At 55.4% G+C, this 15,000-nt stretch overlaps 1 non-coding gene across 1 annotated transcript in view; it reads left to right on the forward strand.

Moving 5' to 3' along the window:
* Nucleotides 1-14,132: 14,132 nt before the first annotated feature.
* Nucleotides 14,133-15,000, forward strand: part of LOC144420229 (small subunit ribosomal RNA) — a 1,810-nt gene continuing 942 nt past the window's right edge. Inside the window, exon 1 of the ribosomal RNA XR_013474582.1 lies at nucleotides 14,133-15,000. This exon is cut by the window's right edge and continues 942 nt beyond it. This is a non-coding gene — a ribosomal RNA (small subunit ribosomal RNA).

The following is a 15,000-nucleotide window of genomic DNA, read 5'->3' on the forward strand; positions in this document are numbered from 1 at the left end:
TAATTTCAAATGAGCCAAGAAAGAGCGGTGCGGGGCCGGTCGGAGCGCACCCTTTTCTCGGTGGCTGGCGGGCGAGAGAGTGCTGCGTCGCCGGCATCGGCGTCGAAAGAAGCCGAGCCGAAAAAAGTTAAAGTACAAACGTGCAAGCATACTAACCTAACCCTAGGTAAGGCATGTCAGAGCGAAAGACAGTAATTTCGAATGAGCCAAGAAAGAGCGGTGCGGGGCCGGTCGGAGCGCACCCTTTTCTCGGTGGCTGGCGGGCGAGAGAGTGCTGCGTCGCCGGCATCGGCGTCGAAAGAAGCCGAGCCGAAAAAAGTTAAAGTACAAACGTGCAAGCATACTAACCTAACCCTAGGTAAGGCATGTCAGAGCGAAAGACAGTAAACTCGAATGAGCCAAGAAAGAGCGGTGCGGGGCCGGTCGGAGCGCACCCTTTTCTCGGTGGCTGGCGGGCGAGAGAGTGCTGCGTCGCCGGCATCGGCGTCGAAAGAAGCCGAGCCGAAAAAAGTTAAAGTACAAACGTGCAAGCATACTAACCTAACCCTAGGTAAGGCATGTCAGAGCGAAAGACAGTAATTTCGAATGAGCCAAGAAAGAGCGGTGCGGGGCCGGTCGGAGCGCACCCTTTTCTCGGTGGCTGGCGGGCGAGAGAGTGCTGCGTCGCCGGCATCGGCGTCGAAAGAAGCCGAGCCGAAAAAAGTTAAAGTACAAACGTGCAAGCATACTAACCTAACCCTAGGTAAGGCATGTCAGAGCGAAAGACAGTAATTTCGAATGAGCCAAGAAAGAGCGGTGCGGGGCCGGTCGGAGCGCACCCTTTTCTCGGTGGCTGGCGGGCGAGAGAGTGCTGCGTCGCCGGCATCGGCGTCGAAAGAAGCCGAGCCAAAAAAAGTTAAAGTACAAACGTGCAAGCATACTAACCTAACCCTAGGTAAGGCATGTCAGAGCGAAAGACAGTAATTTCGAATGAGCCAAGAAAGAGCGTTGCGGGGCCGGTCGGAGCGCACCCTTTTCTCGGTGGCTGGCGGGCGAGAGAGTGCTGCGTCGCCGGCATCGGCGTCGAAAGAAGCCGAGCCGAAAAAAGTTAAAGTACAAACGTGCAAGCATACTAACCTAACCCTAGGTAAGGCATGTCAGAGCGAAAGACAGTAATTTCGAATGAGCCAAGAAAGAGCGGTGCGGGGCCGGTCGGAGCGCACCCTTTTCTCGGTGGCTGGCGGGCGAGAGAGTGCTGCGTCGCCGGCATCGGCGTCGAAAGAAGCCGAGCCAAAAAAAGTTAAAGTACAAACGTGCAAGCATACTAACCTAACCCTAGGTAAGGCATGTCAGAGCGAAAGACAGTAAACTCAAATGAGCCATGAAAGAGCGGTGCGGGGCCGGTCGGAGCGCACCCTTTTCTCGGTGGCTGGCGGGCGAGAGAGTGCTGCGTCGCCGGCATCGGCGTCGAAAGAAGCCGAGCCGAAAAAAGTTAAAGTACAAACGTGCAAGCATACTAACCTAACCCTAGGTAAGGCATGTCAGAGCGAAAGACAGTAATTTCGAATGAGCCAAGAAAGAGCGGTGCGGGGCCGGTCGGAGCGCACCCTTTTCTCGGTGGCTGGCGGGCGAGAGAGTGCTGCGTCGCCGGCATCGGCGTCGAATGAAGCCGAGCCAAAAAAAATTTAAAGTACAAACGTGCAAGCATACTAACCTAACCCTAGGTAAGGCATGTCAGAGCGAAAGACAGTAATTTCGAATGAGCCAAGAAAGAGCGGTGCGGGGCCGGTCGGAGCGCACCCTTTTCTCGGTGGCTGGCGGGCGAGAGAGTGCTGCGTCGCCGGCATCGGCGTCAAAAGAAGCCGAGCCAAAAAAAGTTAAAGTACAAACGTGCAAGCATACTAACCTAACCCTAGGTAAGGCATGTCAGAGCGAAAGACAGTAAACTCGAATGAGCCATGAAAGAGCGGTGCGGGGCCGGTCGGAGCGCACCCTTTTCTCGGTGGCTGGCGGGCGAGAGAGTGCTGCGTCGCCGGCATCGGCGTCGAAAGAAGCCGAGCCGAAAAAAGTTAAAGTACAAACGTGCAAGCATACTAACCTAACCCTAGGTAAGACATGTCAGAGCAAAAGACAGTAATTTCGAATGAGCCAAGAAAGAGCGGTGCGGGGCCGGTCGGAGCGCACCCTTTTCTCGGTGGCTGGCGGGCGAGAGAGTGCTGCGTCGCCGGCATCGGCGTCGAAAGAAGCCGAGCCGAAAAAAGTTAAAGTACAAACGTGCAAGCATACTAACCTAACCCTAGGTAAGGCATGTCAGAGCGAAAGACAGTAAACTCGAATGAGCCAAGAAAGAGCGGTGCGGGGCCGGTCGGAGCGCACCCTTTTCTCGGTGGCTGGCGGGCGAGAGAGTGCTGCGTCGCCGGCATCGGCGTCGAAAGAAGCCGAGCCGAAAAAAGTTAAAGTACAAACGTGCAAGCATACTAACCTAACCCTAGGTAAGGCATGTCAGAGCGAAAGACAGTAATTTCGAATGAGCCAAGAAAGAGCGGTGCGGGGCCGGTCGGAGCGCACCCTTTTCTCGGTGGCTGGCGGGCGAGAGAGTGCTGCGTCGCCGGCATCGGCGTCGAAAGAAGCCGAGCCGAAAAAAGTTAAAGTACAAACGTGCAAGCATACTAACCTAACCCTAGGTAAGGCATGTCAGAGCGAAAGACAGTAATTTCGAATGAGCCAAGAAAGAGCGGTGCGGGGCCGGTCGGAGCGCACCCTTTTCTCGGTGGCTGGCGGGCGAGAGAGTGCTGCGTCGCCGGCATCGGCGTCGAAAGAAGCCGAGCCGAAAAAAGTTAAAGTACAAACGTGCAAGCATACTAACCTAACCCTAGGTAAGGCATGTCAGAGCGAAAGACAGTAAACTCGAATGAGCCAAGAAAGAGCGGTGCGGGGCCGGTCGGAGCGCACCCTTTTCTCGGTGGCTGGCGGGCGAGAGAGTGCTGCGTCGCCGGCATCGGCGTCGAAAGAAGCCGAGCCGAAAAAAGTTAAAGTACAAACGTGCAAGCATACTAACCTAACCCTAGGTAAGGCATGTCAGAGCGAAAGACAGTAATTTCGAATGAGCCAAGAAAGAGCGGTGCGGGGCCGGTCGGAGCGCACCCTTTTCTCGGTGGCTGGCGGGCGAGAGAGTGCTGCGTCGCCGGCATCGGCGTCGAAAGAAGCCGAGCCGAAAAAAGTTAAAGTACAAACGTGCAAGCATACTAACCTAACCCTAGGTAAGGCATGTCAGAGCGAAAGACAGTAATTTCGAATGAGCCAAGAAAGAGCGGTGCGGGGCCGGTCGGAGCGCACCCTTTTCTCGGTGGCTGGCGGGCGAGAGAGTGCTGCGTCGCCGGCATCGGCGTCGAAAGAAGCCGAGCCAAAAAAAGTTAAAGTACAAACGTGCAAGCATACTAACCTAACCCTAGGTAAGGCATGTCAGAGCGAAAGACAGTAATTTCGAATGAGCCAAGAAAGAGCGGTGCGGGGCCGGTCGGAGCGCACCCTTTTCTCGGTGGCTGGCGGGCGAGAGAGTGCTGCGTCGCCGGCATCGGCGTCGAAAGAAGCCCAGCCGAAAAAAGTTAAAGTACAAACGTGCAAGCATACTAACCTAACCCTAGGTAAGGCATGTCAGAGCGAAAGACAGTAAACTCGAATGAGCCATGAAAGAGCGGTGCGGGGCCGGTCGGAGCGCACCCTTTTCTCGGTGGCTGGCGGGCGAGAGAGTGCTGCGTCGCCGGCATCGGCGTCGAAAGAAGCCGAGCCGAAAAAAGTTAAAGTACAAACGTGCAAGCATACTAACCTAACCCTAGGTAAGGCATGTCAGAGCGAAAGACAGTAATTTCGAATGAGCCAAGAAAGAGCGGTGCGGGGCCGGTCGGAGCGCACCCTTTTCTCGGTGGCTGGCGGGCGAGAGAGTGCTGCGTCGCCGGCATCGGCGTCGAAAGAAGCCGAGCCAAAAAAAGTTAAAGTACAAACGTGCAAGCATACTAACCTAACCCTAGGTAAGGCATGTCAGAGCGAAAGACAGTAATTTCGAATGAGCCAAGAAAGAGCGGTGCGGGGCCGGTCGGAGCGCACCCTTTTCTCGGTGGCTGGCGGGCGAGAGAGTGCTGCGTCGCCGGCATCGGCGTCGAAAGAAGCCGAGCCGAAAAAAGTTAAAGTACAAACGTGCAAGCATACTAACCTAACCCTAGGTAAGGCATGTCAGAGCGAAAGACAGTAAACTCGAATGAGCCATGAAAGAGCGGTGCGGGGCCGGTCGGAGCGCACCCTTTTCTCGGTGGCTGGCGGGCGAGAGAGTGCTGCGTCGCCGGCATCGGCGTCGAAAGAAGCCGAGCCGAAAAAAGTTAAAGTACAAACGTGCAAGCATACTAACCTAACCCTAGGTAAGGCATGTCAGAGCGAAAGACAGTAATTTCGAATGAGCCAAGAAAGAGCGGTGCGGGGCTGGTCGGAGCGCACCCTTTTCTCGGTGGCTGGCGGGCGAGAGAGTGCTGCGTCGCCGGCATCGGCGTCGAAAGAAGCCGAGCCAAAAAAAGTTAAAGTACAAACGTGCAAGCATACTAACCTAACCCTAGGTAAGGCATGTCAGAGCGAAAGACAGTAATTTCGAATGAGCCAAGAAAGAGCGGTGCGGGGCCGGTCGGAGCGCACTCTTTTCTCGGTGGCTGGCGGGCGAGAGAGTGCTGCGTCGCCGGCATCGGCGTCGAAAGAAGCCGAGCCAAAAAAAGTTAAAGTACAAACGTGCAAGCATACTAACCTAACCCTAGGTAAGGCATGTCAGAGCGAAAGACAGTAATTTCGAATGAGCCAAGAAAGAGCGGTGCGGGGCCGGTCGGAGCGCACCCTTTTCTCGGTGGCTGGCGGGCGAGAGAGTGCTGCGTCGCCGGCATCGGCGTCGAAAGAAGCCGAGCCAAAAAAAGTTAAAGTACAAACGTGCAAGCATACTAACCTAACCCTAGGTAAGGCATGTCAGAGCGAAAGACAGTAAACTCGAATGAGCCATGAAAGAGCGGTGCGGGGCCGGTCGGAGCGCACCCTTTTCTCGGTGGCTGGCGGGCGAGAGAGTGCTGCGTCGCCGGCATCGGCGTCGAAAGAAGCCGAGCCGAAAAAAGTTAAAGTACAAACGTGCAAGCATACTAACCTAACCCTAGGTAAGGCATGTCAGAGCGAAAGACAGTAAACTCGAATGAGCCAAGAAAGAGCGGTGCGGGGCCGGTCGGAGCGCACCCTTTTCTCGGTGGCTGGCGGGCGAGAGAATGCTGCGTCGCCGGCATCGGCGTCGAAAGAAGCCGAGCCGAAAAAAGTTAAAGTACAAACGTGCAAGCATACTAACCTAACCCTAGGTAAGGCATGTCAGAGCGAAAGACAGTAATTTCGAATGAGCCAAGAAAGAGCGGTGCGGGGCCGGTCGGAGCGCACCCTTTTCTCGGTGGCTGGCGGGCGAGAGAGTGCTGTGTCGCCGGCATCGGCGTCGAAAGAAGCCGAGCCGAAAAAAGTTAAAGTACAAACGTGCAAGCATACTAACCTAACCCTAGGTAAGGCATGTCAGAGCGAAAGACAGTAATTTCGAATGAGCCAAGAAAGAGCGGTGCGGGGCCGGTCGGAGCGCACCCTTTTCTCGGTGGCTGGCGGGCGAGAGAGTGCTGCGTCGCCGGCATCGGCGTCGAAAGAAGCCGAGCCGAAAAAAGTTAAAGTACAAACGTGCAAGCATACTAACCTAACCCTAGGTAAGGCATGTCAGAGCGAAAGACAGTAAACTCGAATGAGCCAAGAAAGAGCGGTGCGGGGCCGGTCGGAGCGCACCCTTTTCTCGGTGGCTGGCGGGCGAGAGAGTGCTGCGTCGCCGGCATCGGCGTCGAAAGAAGCCGAGCCGAAAAAAGTTAAAGTACAAACGTGCAAGCATACTAACCTAACCCTAGGTAAGGCATGTCAGAGCGAAAGACAGTAATTTCGAATGAGCCAAGAAAGAGCGGTGCGGGGCCGGTCGGAGCGCACCCTTTTCTCGGTGGCTGGCGGGCGAGAGAGTGCTGCGTCGCCGGCATCGGCGTCGAAAGAAGCCGAGCCGAAAAAAGTTAAAGTACAAACGTGCAAGCATACTAACCTAACCCTAGGTAAGGCATGTCAGAGCGAAAGACAGTAATTTCGAATGAGCCAAGAAAGAGCGGTGCGGGGCCGGTCGGAGCGCACCCTTTTCTCGGTGGCTGGCGGGCGAGAGAGTGCTGCGTCGCCGGCATCGGCGTCGAAAGAAGCCGAGCCAAAAAAAGTTAAAGTACAAACGTGCAAGCATACTAACCTAACCCTAGGTAAGGCATGTCAGAGCGAAAGACAGTAATTTCGAATGAGCCAAGAAAGAGCGGTGCGGGGCCGGTCGGAGCGCACCCTTTTCTTGGTGGCTGGCGGGCGAGAGAGTGCTGCGTCGCCGGCATCGGCGTCGAAAGAAGCCGAGCCGAAAAAAGTTAAAGTACAAACGTGCAAGCATACTAACCTAACCCTAGGTAAGGCATGTCAGAGCGAAAGACAGTAAACTCGAATGAGCCATGAAAGAGCGGTGCGGGGCCGGTCGGAGCGCACCCTTTTCTCGGTGGCTGGCGGGCGAGAGAGTGCTGCGTCGCCGGCATCGGCGTCGAAAGAAGCCGAGCCGAAAAAAGTTAAAGTACAAACGTGCAAGCATACTAACCTAACCCTAGGTAAGGCATGTCAGAGCGAAAGACAGTAATTTCGAATGAGCCAAGAAAGAGCGGTGCGGGGCCGGTCGGAGCGCACCCTTTTCTCGGTGGCTGGCGGGCGAGAGAGTGCTGCGTCGCCGGCATCGGCGTCGAAAGAAGCCGAGCCAAAAAAAGTTAAAGTACAAACGTGCAAGCATACTAACCTAACCCTAGGTAAGGCATGTCAGAGCGAAAGACAGTAATTTCGAATGAGCCAAGAAAGAGCGGTGCGGGGCCGGTCGGAGCGCACCCTTTTCTCGGTGGCTGGCGGGCGAGAGAGTGCTGCGTCGCCGGCATCGGCGTCGAAAGAAGCCGAGCCAAAAAAAGTTAAAGTACAAACGTGCAAGCATACTAACCTAACCCTAGGTAAGGCATGTCAGAGCGAAAGACAGTAAACTCGAATGAGCCATGAAAGAGCGGTGCGGGGCCGGTCGGAGCGCACCCTTTTCTCGGTGGCTGGCGGGCGAGAGAGTGCTGCGTCGCCGGCATCGGCGTCGAAAGAAGCCGAGCCGAAAAAAGTTAAAGTACAAACGTGCAAGCATACTAACCTAACCCTAGGTAAGGCATGTCAGAGCGAAAGACAGTAATTTCGAATGAGCCAAGAAAGAGCGGTGCGGGGCCGGTCGGAGCGCACCCTTTTCTCGGTGGCTGGCGGGCGAGAGAGTGCTGCGTCGCCGGCATCGGCGTCGAAAGAAGCCGAGCCAAAAAAAGTTAAAGTACAAACGTGCAAGCATACTAACCTAACCCTAGGTAAGGCATGTCAGAGCGAAAGACAGTAATTTCGAATGAGCCAAGAAAGAGCGGTGCGGGGCCGGTCGGAGCGCACCCTTTTCTCGGTGGCTGGCGGGCGAGAGAGTGCTGCGTCGCCGGCATCGGCGTCGAAAGAAGCCGAGCCAAAAAAAGTTAAAGTACAAACGTGCAAGCATACTAACCTAACCCTAGGTAAGGCATGTCAGAGCGAAAGACAGTAATTTCGAATGAGCCAAGAAAGAGCGCTGCGGGGCCGGTCGGAGCGCACCCTTTTCTCGGTGGCTGGCGGGCGAGAGAGTGCTGCGTCGCCGGTATCGGCGTCGAAAGAAGCCGAGCCAAAAAAAGTTAAAGTACAAACGTGCAAGCATACTAACCTAACCCTAGGTAAGGCATGTCAGAGCGAAAGACAGTAATTTCGAATGAGCCAAGAAAGAGCGGTGCGGGGCCGGTCGGAGCGCACCCTTTTCTCGGTGGCTGGCGGGCGAGAGAGTGCTGCGTCGTCGGCATCGGCGTCGAAAGAAGCCGAGCCGAAAAAAGTTAAAGTACAAACGTGCAAGCATACTAACCTAACCCTAGGTAAGGCATGTCAGAGCGAAAGACAGTAATTTCGAATGAGCCAAGAAAGAGCGGTGCGGGGCCGGTCGGAGCGCACCCTTTTCTCGGTGGCTGGCGGGCGAGAGAGTGCTGCGTCGCCGGCATCGGCGTCGAAAGAAGCCGAGCCGAAAAAAGTTAAAGTACAAACGTGCAAGCATACTAACCTAACCCTAGGTAAGGCATGTCAGAGCGAAAGACAGTAAACTCGAATGAGCCAAGAAAGAGCGGTGCGGGGCCGGTCGGAGCGCACCCTTTTCTCGGTGGCTGGCGGGCGAGAGAGTGCTGCGTCGCCGGCATCGGCGTCGAAAGAAGCCGAGCCGAAAAAAGTTAAAGTACAAACGTGCAAGCATACTAACCTAACCCTAGGTAAGGCATGTCAGAGCGAAAGACAGTAATTTCGAATGAGCCAAGAAAGAGCGGTGCGGGGCCGGTCGGAGCGCACCCTTTTCTCGGTGGCTGGCGGGCGAGAGAGTGCTGCGTCGCCGGCATCGGCGTCGAAAGAAGCCGAGCCGAAAAAAGTTAAAGTACAAACGTGCAAGCATACTAACCTAACCCTAGGTAAGGCATGTCAGAGCGAAAGACAGTAATTTCGAATGAGCCAAGAAAGAGCGGTGCGGGGCCGGTCGGAGCGCACCCTTTTCTCGGTGGCTGGCGGGCGAGAGAGTGCTGCGTCGCCGGCATCGGCGTCGAAAGAAGCCGAGCTGAAAAAAGTTAAAGTACAAACGTGCAAGCATACTAACCTAACCCTAGGTAAGGCATGTCAGAGCGAAAGACAGTAAACTCGAATGAGCCAAGAAAGAGCGGTGCGGGGCCGGTCGGAGCGCACCCTTTTCTCGGTGGCTGGCGGGCGAGAGAGTGCTGCGTCGCCGGCATCGGCGTCGAAAGAAGCCGAGCCGAAAAAAGTTAAAGTACAAACGTGCAAGCATACTAACCTAACCCTAGGTAAGGCATGTCAGAGCGAAAGACAGTAATTTCGAATGAGCCAAGAAAGAGCGGTGCGGGGCCGGTCGGAGCGCACCCTTTTCTCGGTGGCTGGCGGGCGAGAGAGTGCTGCGTCGCCGGCATCGGCGTCGAAAGAAGCCGAGCCGAAAAAAGTTAAAGTACAAACGTGCAAGCATACTAACCTAACCCTAGGTAAGGCATGTCAGAGCGAAAGACAGTAATTTCGAATGAGCCAAGAAAGAGCGGTGCGGGGCCGGTCGGAGCGCACCCTTTTCTCGGTGGCTGGCGGGCGAGAGAGTGCTGCGTCGCCGGCATCGGCGTCGAAAGAAGCCGAGCCAAAAAAAGTTAAAGTACAAACGTGCAAGCATACTAACCTAACCCTAGGTAAGGCATGTCAGAGCGAAAGACAGTAATTTCGAATGAGCCAAGAAAGAGCGGTGCGGGGCCGGTCGGAGCGCACCCTTTTCTCGGTGGCTGGCGGGCGAGAGAGTGCTGCGTCGCCGGCATCGGCGTCGAAAGAAGCCGAGCCAAAAAAAGTTAAAGTACAAACGTGCAAGCATACTAACCTAACCCTAGGTAAGGCATGTCAGAGCGAAAGACAGTAATTTCGAATGAGCCAAGAAAGAGCGGTGCGGGGCCGGTCGGAGCGCACCCTTTTCTCGGTGGCTGGCGGGCGAGAGAGTGCTGCGTCGCCGGCATCGGCGTCGAAAGAAGCCGAGCCGAAAAAAGTTAAAGTACAAACGTGCAAGCATACTAACCTAACCCTAGGTAAGGCATGTCAGAGCGAAAGACAGTAATTTCGAATGAGCCAAGAAAGAGCGGTGCGGGGCCGGTCGGAGCGCACCCTTTTCTCGGTGGCTGGCGGGCGAGAGAGTGCTGCGTCGCCGGCATCGGCGTCGAAAGAAGCCGAGCCGAAAAAAGTTAAAGTACAAACGTGCAAGCATACTAACCTAACCCTAGGTAAGGCATGTCAGAGCGAAAGACAGTAATTTCGAATGAGCCAAGAAAGAGCGGTTCGGGGCCGGTCGGAGCGCACCCTTTTCTCGGTGGCTGGCGGGCGAGAGAGTGCTGCGTCGCCGGCATCGGCGTCGAAAGAAGCCGAGCCAAAAAAAGTTAAAGTACAAACGTGCAAGCATACTAACCTAACCCTAGGTAAGGCATGTCAGAGCGAAAGACAGTAATTTCGAATGAGCCAAGAAAGAGCGGTGCGGGGCCGGTCGGAGCGCACCCTTTTCTCGGTGGCTGGCGGGCGAGAGAGTGCTGCGTCGCCGGCATCGGCGTCGAAAGAAGCCGAGCCGAAAAAAGTTAAAGTACAAACGTGCAAGCATACTAACCTAACCCTAGGTAAGGCATGTCAGAGCGAAAGACAGTAATTTCGAATGAGCCAAGAAAGAGCGGTGCGGGGCCGGTCGGAGCGCACCCTTTTCTCGGTGGCTGGCGGGCGAGAGAGTGCTGCGTCGCCGGCATCGGCGTCGAAAGAAGCCGAGCCGAAAAAAGTTAAAGTACAAACGTGCAAGCATACTAACCTAACCCTAGGTAAGGCATGTCAGAGCGAAAGACAGTAATTTCGAATGAGCCAAGAAAGAGCGGTTCGGGGCCGGTCGGAGCGCACCCTTTTCTCGGTGGCTGGCGGGCGAGAGAGTGCTGCGTCGCCGGCATCGGCGTCGAAAGAAGCCGAGCCAAAAAAAGTTAAAGTACAAACGTGCAAGCATACTAACCTAACCCTAGGTAAGGCATGTCAGAGCGAAAGACAGTAAACTCGAATGAGCCATGAAAGAGCGGTGCGGGGCCGGTCGGAGCGCACCCTTTTCTCGGTGGCTGGCGGGCGAGAGAGTGCTGCGTCGCCGGCATCGGCGTCGAAAGAAGCCGAGCCGAAAAAAGTTAAAGTACAAACGTGCAAGCATACTAACCTAACCCTAGGTAAGGCATGTCAGAGCGAAAGACAGTAATTTCGAATGAGCCAAGAAAGAGCGGTGCGGGGCCGGTCGGAGCGCACCCTTTTCTCGGTGGCTGGCGGGCGAGAGAGTGCTGCGTCGCCGGCATCGGCGTCGAAAGAAGCCGAGCCGAAAAAAGTTAAAGTACAAACGTGCAAGCATACTAACCTAACCCTAGGTAAGGCATGTCAGAGCGAAAGACAGTAAACTCGAATGAGCCAAGAAAGAGCGGTGCGGGGCCGGTCGGAGCGCACCCTTTTCTCGGTGGCTGGCGGGCGAGAGAGTGCTGCGTCGCCGGCATCGGCGTCGAAAGAAGCCGAGCCGAAAAAAGTTAAAGTACAAACGTGCAAGCATACTAACCTAACCCTAGGTAAGGCATGTCAGAGCGAAAGACAGTAATTTCGAATGAGCCAAGAAAGAGCGGTGCGGGGCCGGTCGGAGCGCACCTTTTTCTCGGTGGCTGGCGGGCGAGAGAGTGCTGCGTCGCCGGCATCGGCGTCGAAAGAAGCCGAGCCGAAAAAAGTTAAAGTACAAACGTGCAAGCATACTAACCTAACCCTAGGTAAGGCATGTCAGAGCGAAAGACAGTAATTTCGAATGAGCCAAGAAAGAGCGGTGCGGGGCCGGTCGGAGCGCACCCTTTTCTCGGTGGCTGGCGGGCGAGAGAGTGCTGCGTCGCCGGCATCGGCGTCGAAAGAAGCCGAGCTGAAAAAAGTTAAAGTACAAACGTGCAAGCATACTAACCTAACCCTAGGTAAGGCATGTCAGAGCGAAAGACAGTAAACTCGAATGAGCCAAGAAAGAGCGGTGCGGGGCCGGTCGGAGCGCACCCTTTTCTCGGTGGCTGGCGGGCGAGAGAGTGCTGCGTCGCCGGCATCGGCGTCGAAAGAAGCCGAGCCGAAAAAAGTTAAAGTACAAACGTGCAAGCATACTAACCTAACCCTAGGTAAGGCATGTCAGAGCGAAAGACAGTAATTTCGAATGAGCCAAGAAAGAGCGGTGCGGGGCCGGTCGGAGCGCACCCTTTTCTCGGTGGCTGGCGGGCGAGAGAGTGCTGCGTCGCCGGCATCGGCGTCGAAAGAAGCCGAGCCGAAAAAAGTTAAAGTACAAACGTGCAAGCATACTAACCTAACCCTAGGTAAGGCATGTCAGAGCGAAAGACAGTAATTTCGAATGAGCCAAGAAAGAGCGGTGCGGGGCCGGTCGGAGCGCACCCTTTTCTCGGTGGCTGGCGGGCGAGAGAGTGCTGCGTCGCCGGCATCGGCGTCGAAAGAAGCCGAGCCAAAAAAAGTTAAAGTACAAACGTGCAAGCATACTAACCTAACCCTAGGTAAGGCATGTCAGAGCGAAAGACAGTAATTTCGAATGAGCCAAGAAAGAGCGGTGCGGGGCCGGTCGGAGCGCACCCTTTTCTCGGTGGCTGGCGGGCGAGAGAGTGCTGCGTCGCCGGCATCGGCGTCGAAAGAAGCCAAGCCGAAAAAAGTTAAAGTACAAACGTGCAAGCATACTAACCTAACCCTAGGTAAGGCATGTCAGAGCGAAAGACAGTAATTTCGAATGAGCCAAGAAAGAGCGGTGCGGGGCCGGTCGGAGCGCACCCTTTTCTCGGTGGCTGGCGGGCGAGAGAGTGCTGCGTCGCCGGCATCGGCGTCGAAAGAAGCCGAGCCAAAAAAAGTTAAAGTACAAACGTGCAAGCATACTAACCTAACCCTAGGTAAGGCATGTCAGAGCGAAAGACAGTAAACTCGAATGAGCCATGAAAGAGCGGTGCGGGGCCGGTCGGAGCGCACCCTTTTCTCGGTGGCTGGCGGGCGAGAGAGTGCTGCGTCGCCGGCATCGGCGTCGAAAGAAGCCGAGCCGAAAAAAGTTAAAGTACAAACGTGCAAGCATACTAACCTAACCCTAGGTAAGGCATGTCAGAGCGAAAGACAGTAATTTCGAATGAGCCAAGAAAGAGCGGTGCGGGGCCGGTCGGAGCGCACCCTTTTCTCGGTGGTTGGCGGGCGAGAGAGTGCTGCGTCGCCGGCATCGGCGTCGAAAGAAGCCGAGCCAAAAAAAGTTAAAGTACAAACGTGCAAGCATACTAACCTAACCCTAGGTAAGGCATGTCAGAGCGAAAGACAGTAATTTCGAATGAGCCAAGAAAGAGCGGTGCGGGGCCGGTCGGAGCGCACCCTTTTCTCGGTGGCTGGCGGGCGAGAGAGTGCTGCGTCGCCGGCATCGGCGTCGAAAGAAGCCGAGCCAAAAAAAGTTAAAGTACAAACGTGCAAGCATACTAACCTAACCCTAGGTAAGGCATGTCAGAGCGAAAGACAGTAATTTCGAATGAGCCAAGAAAGAGCGGTGCGGGGCCGGTCGGAGCGCACCCTTTTCTCGGTGGCTGGCGGGCGAGAGAGTGCTGCGTCGCCGGCATCGGCGTCGAAAGAAGCCGAGCCGAAAAAAGTTAAAGTACAAACGTGCAAGCATACTAACCTAACCCTAGGTAAGGCATGTCAGAGCGAAAGACAGTAATTTCGAATGAGCCAAGAAAGAGCGGTGCGGGACCGGTCGGAGCGCACCCTTTTCTCGGTGGCTGGCGGGCGAGAGAGTGCTGCGTCGCCGGCATCGGCGTCGAAAGAAGCCGAGCCAAAAAAAGTTAAAGTACAAACGTGCAAGCATACTAACCTAACCCTAGGTAAGGCATGTCAGAGCGAAAGACAGTAATTTCGAATGAGCCAAGAAAGAGCGGTGCGGGGCCGGTCGGAGCGCACCCTTTTCTCGGTGGCTGGCGGGCGAGAGAGTGCTGCGTCGCCGGCATCGGCGTCGAAAGAAGCCGAGCCGAAAAAAGTTAAAGTACAAACGCGATGCTAATGAGCGAGCCGTTGTCTCGACTAATATGTAGGGGGCGTTCGATCGAGCGTCTGGCTTGAGCGCTTGTCGGCCTAGCAGAACGGTCGCATTGTTATGCCCGGGTTTTAGGCACCGCTGCAGGCGGCCGGCAGAGCTCTTGTTTGTGCGAAACTGAATGGATCGAGCCCGAGAGAGGGCGAGCAAAGAAAAAACGCAAATCGCTCCGCCTGGCACTGCCGGCGAGAGCGTGGACGTCGCGGCCAGCGACTGTCGAAGCTGAGTACGGCCGCAGGCGATCGCCTCGGTCTTAAACGAATGCGACGAGCACGCGCCGGGCGGCCCAGCAAGGGCCGAGCGCAGCTGTCGCAGCTATCTGGTTGATCCTGCCAGTAGTGATATGCTTGTCTCAAAGATTAAGCCATGCAGGTGCAAGTACGAGTTCTCGTAAAGCGAAACTGCGAATGGCTCATTAAATCAGTCTTGGTTTATTTGGTCTCGTAAGCGAAGTGGATAACTGTGGTAATTCTAGAGCTAATACATGCATTAAGCGCCGACTTCGGGAGGCGCGCTTTTATCAGATCAAAACCGACCGGGTTCGTCCTGTGACGTTTGAGGACTCTGGATAACCACGCGGATCGTACGGTCTCTGCACCGACGACGTATCATTCAAGTGTCTGCCCTATCAACTGTCGAAGGTACGCTACGTGCCTACCTTTGTGATAACGGGTAACGGGGAATCAGGGTTCGATTCCGGAGAGGGAGCCTGAGAAACGGCTACCACATCCAAGGAAGGCAGCAGGCGCGCAAATTACCCATTCCCGACACGGGGAGGTAGTGACGAAAAATAACAATACAGGACTCTAACGAGGCCCTGTAATTGGAATGAGTACATCCTAAAACTCTTAACGAGTATCCATTGGAGGGCAAGTCTGGTGCCAGCAGCCGCGGTAATTCCAGCTCCAACAGTGTATGCTAAAGTTGTTGCGGTTGAAAAGCTCGTAGTTGGATTTTGGGCGAGCGCCGCCGGTCCGTCGCAAGGCGTGTCACTGGTTGCGTTCGCCTCACCTTCGGTTCTCCGTCGGTGCTCTTGACTGAGTGTCGGCGGTGGCCGATAAGTTTACTTTGAAAAAATTAGAGTGTTCAAAGCAGGCTGTTCGCCTGCATAGTGTTGCATGGAATAATGGAATAGGACCTCGGTTCTATTTTGTTGGTTTTCGGAGCACGAGGTAATGATTAAG

This window comes from Styela clava, chromosome 2, assembly GCF_964204865.1.
Source record: "Styela clava chromosome 2, kaStyClav1.hap1.2, whole genome shotgun sequence".
Classification (NCBI taxonomy): Eukaryota; Metazoa; Chordata; class Ascidiacea; order Stolidobranchia; family Styelidae; genus Styela; species Styela clava.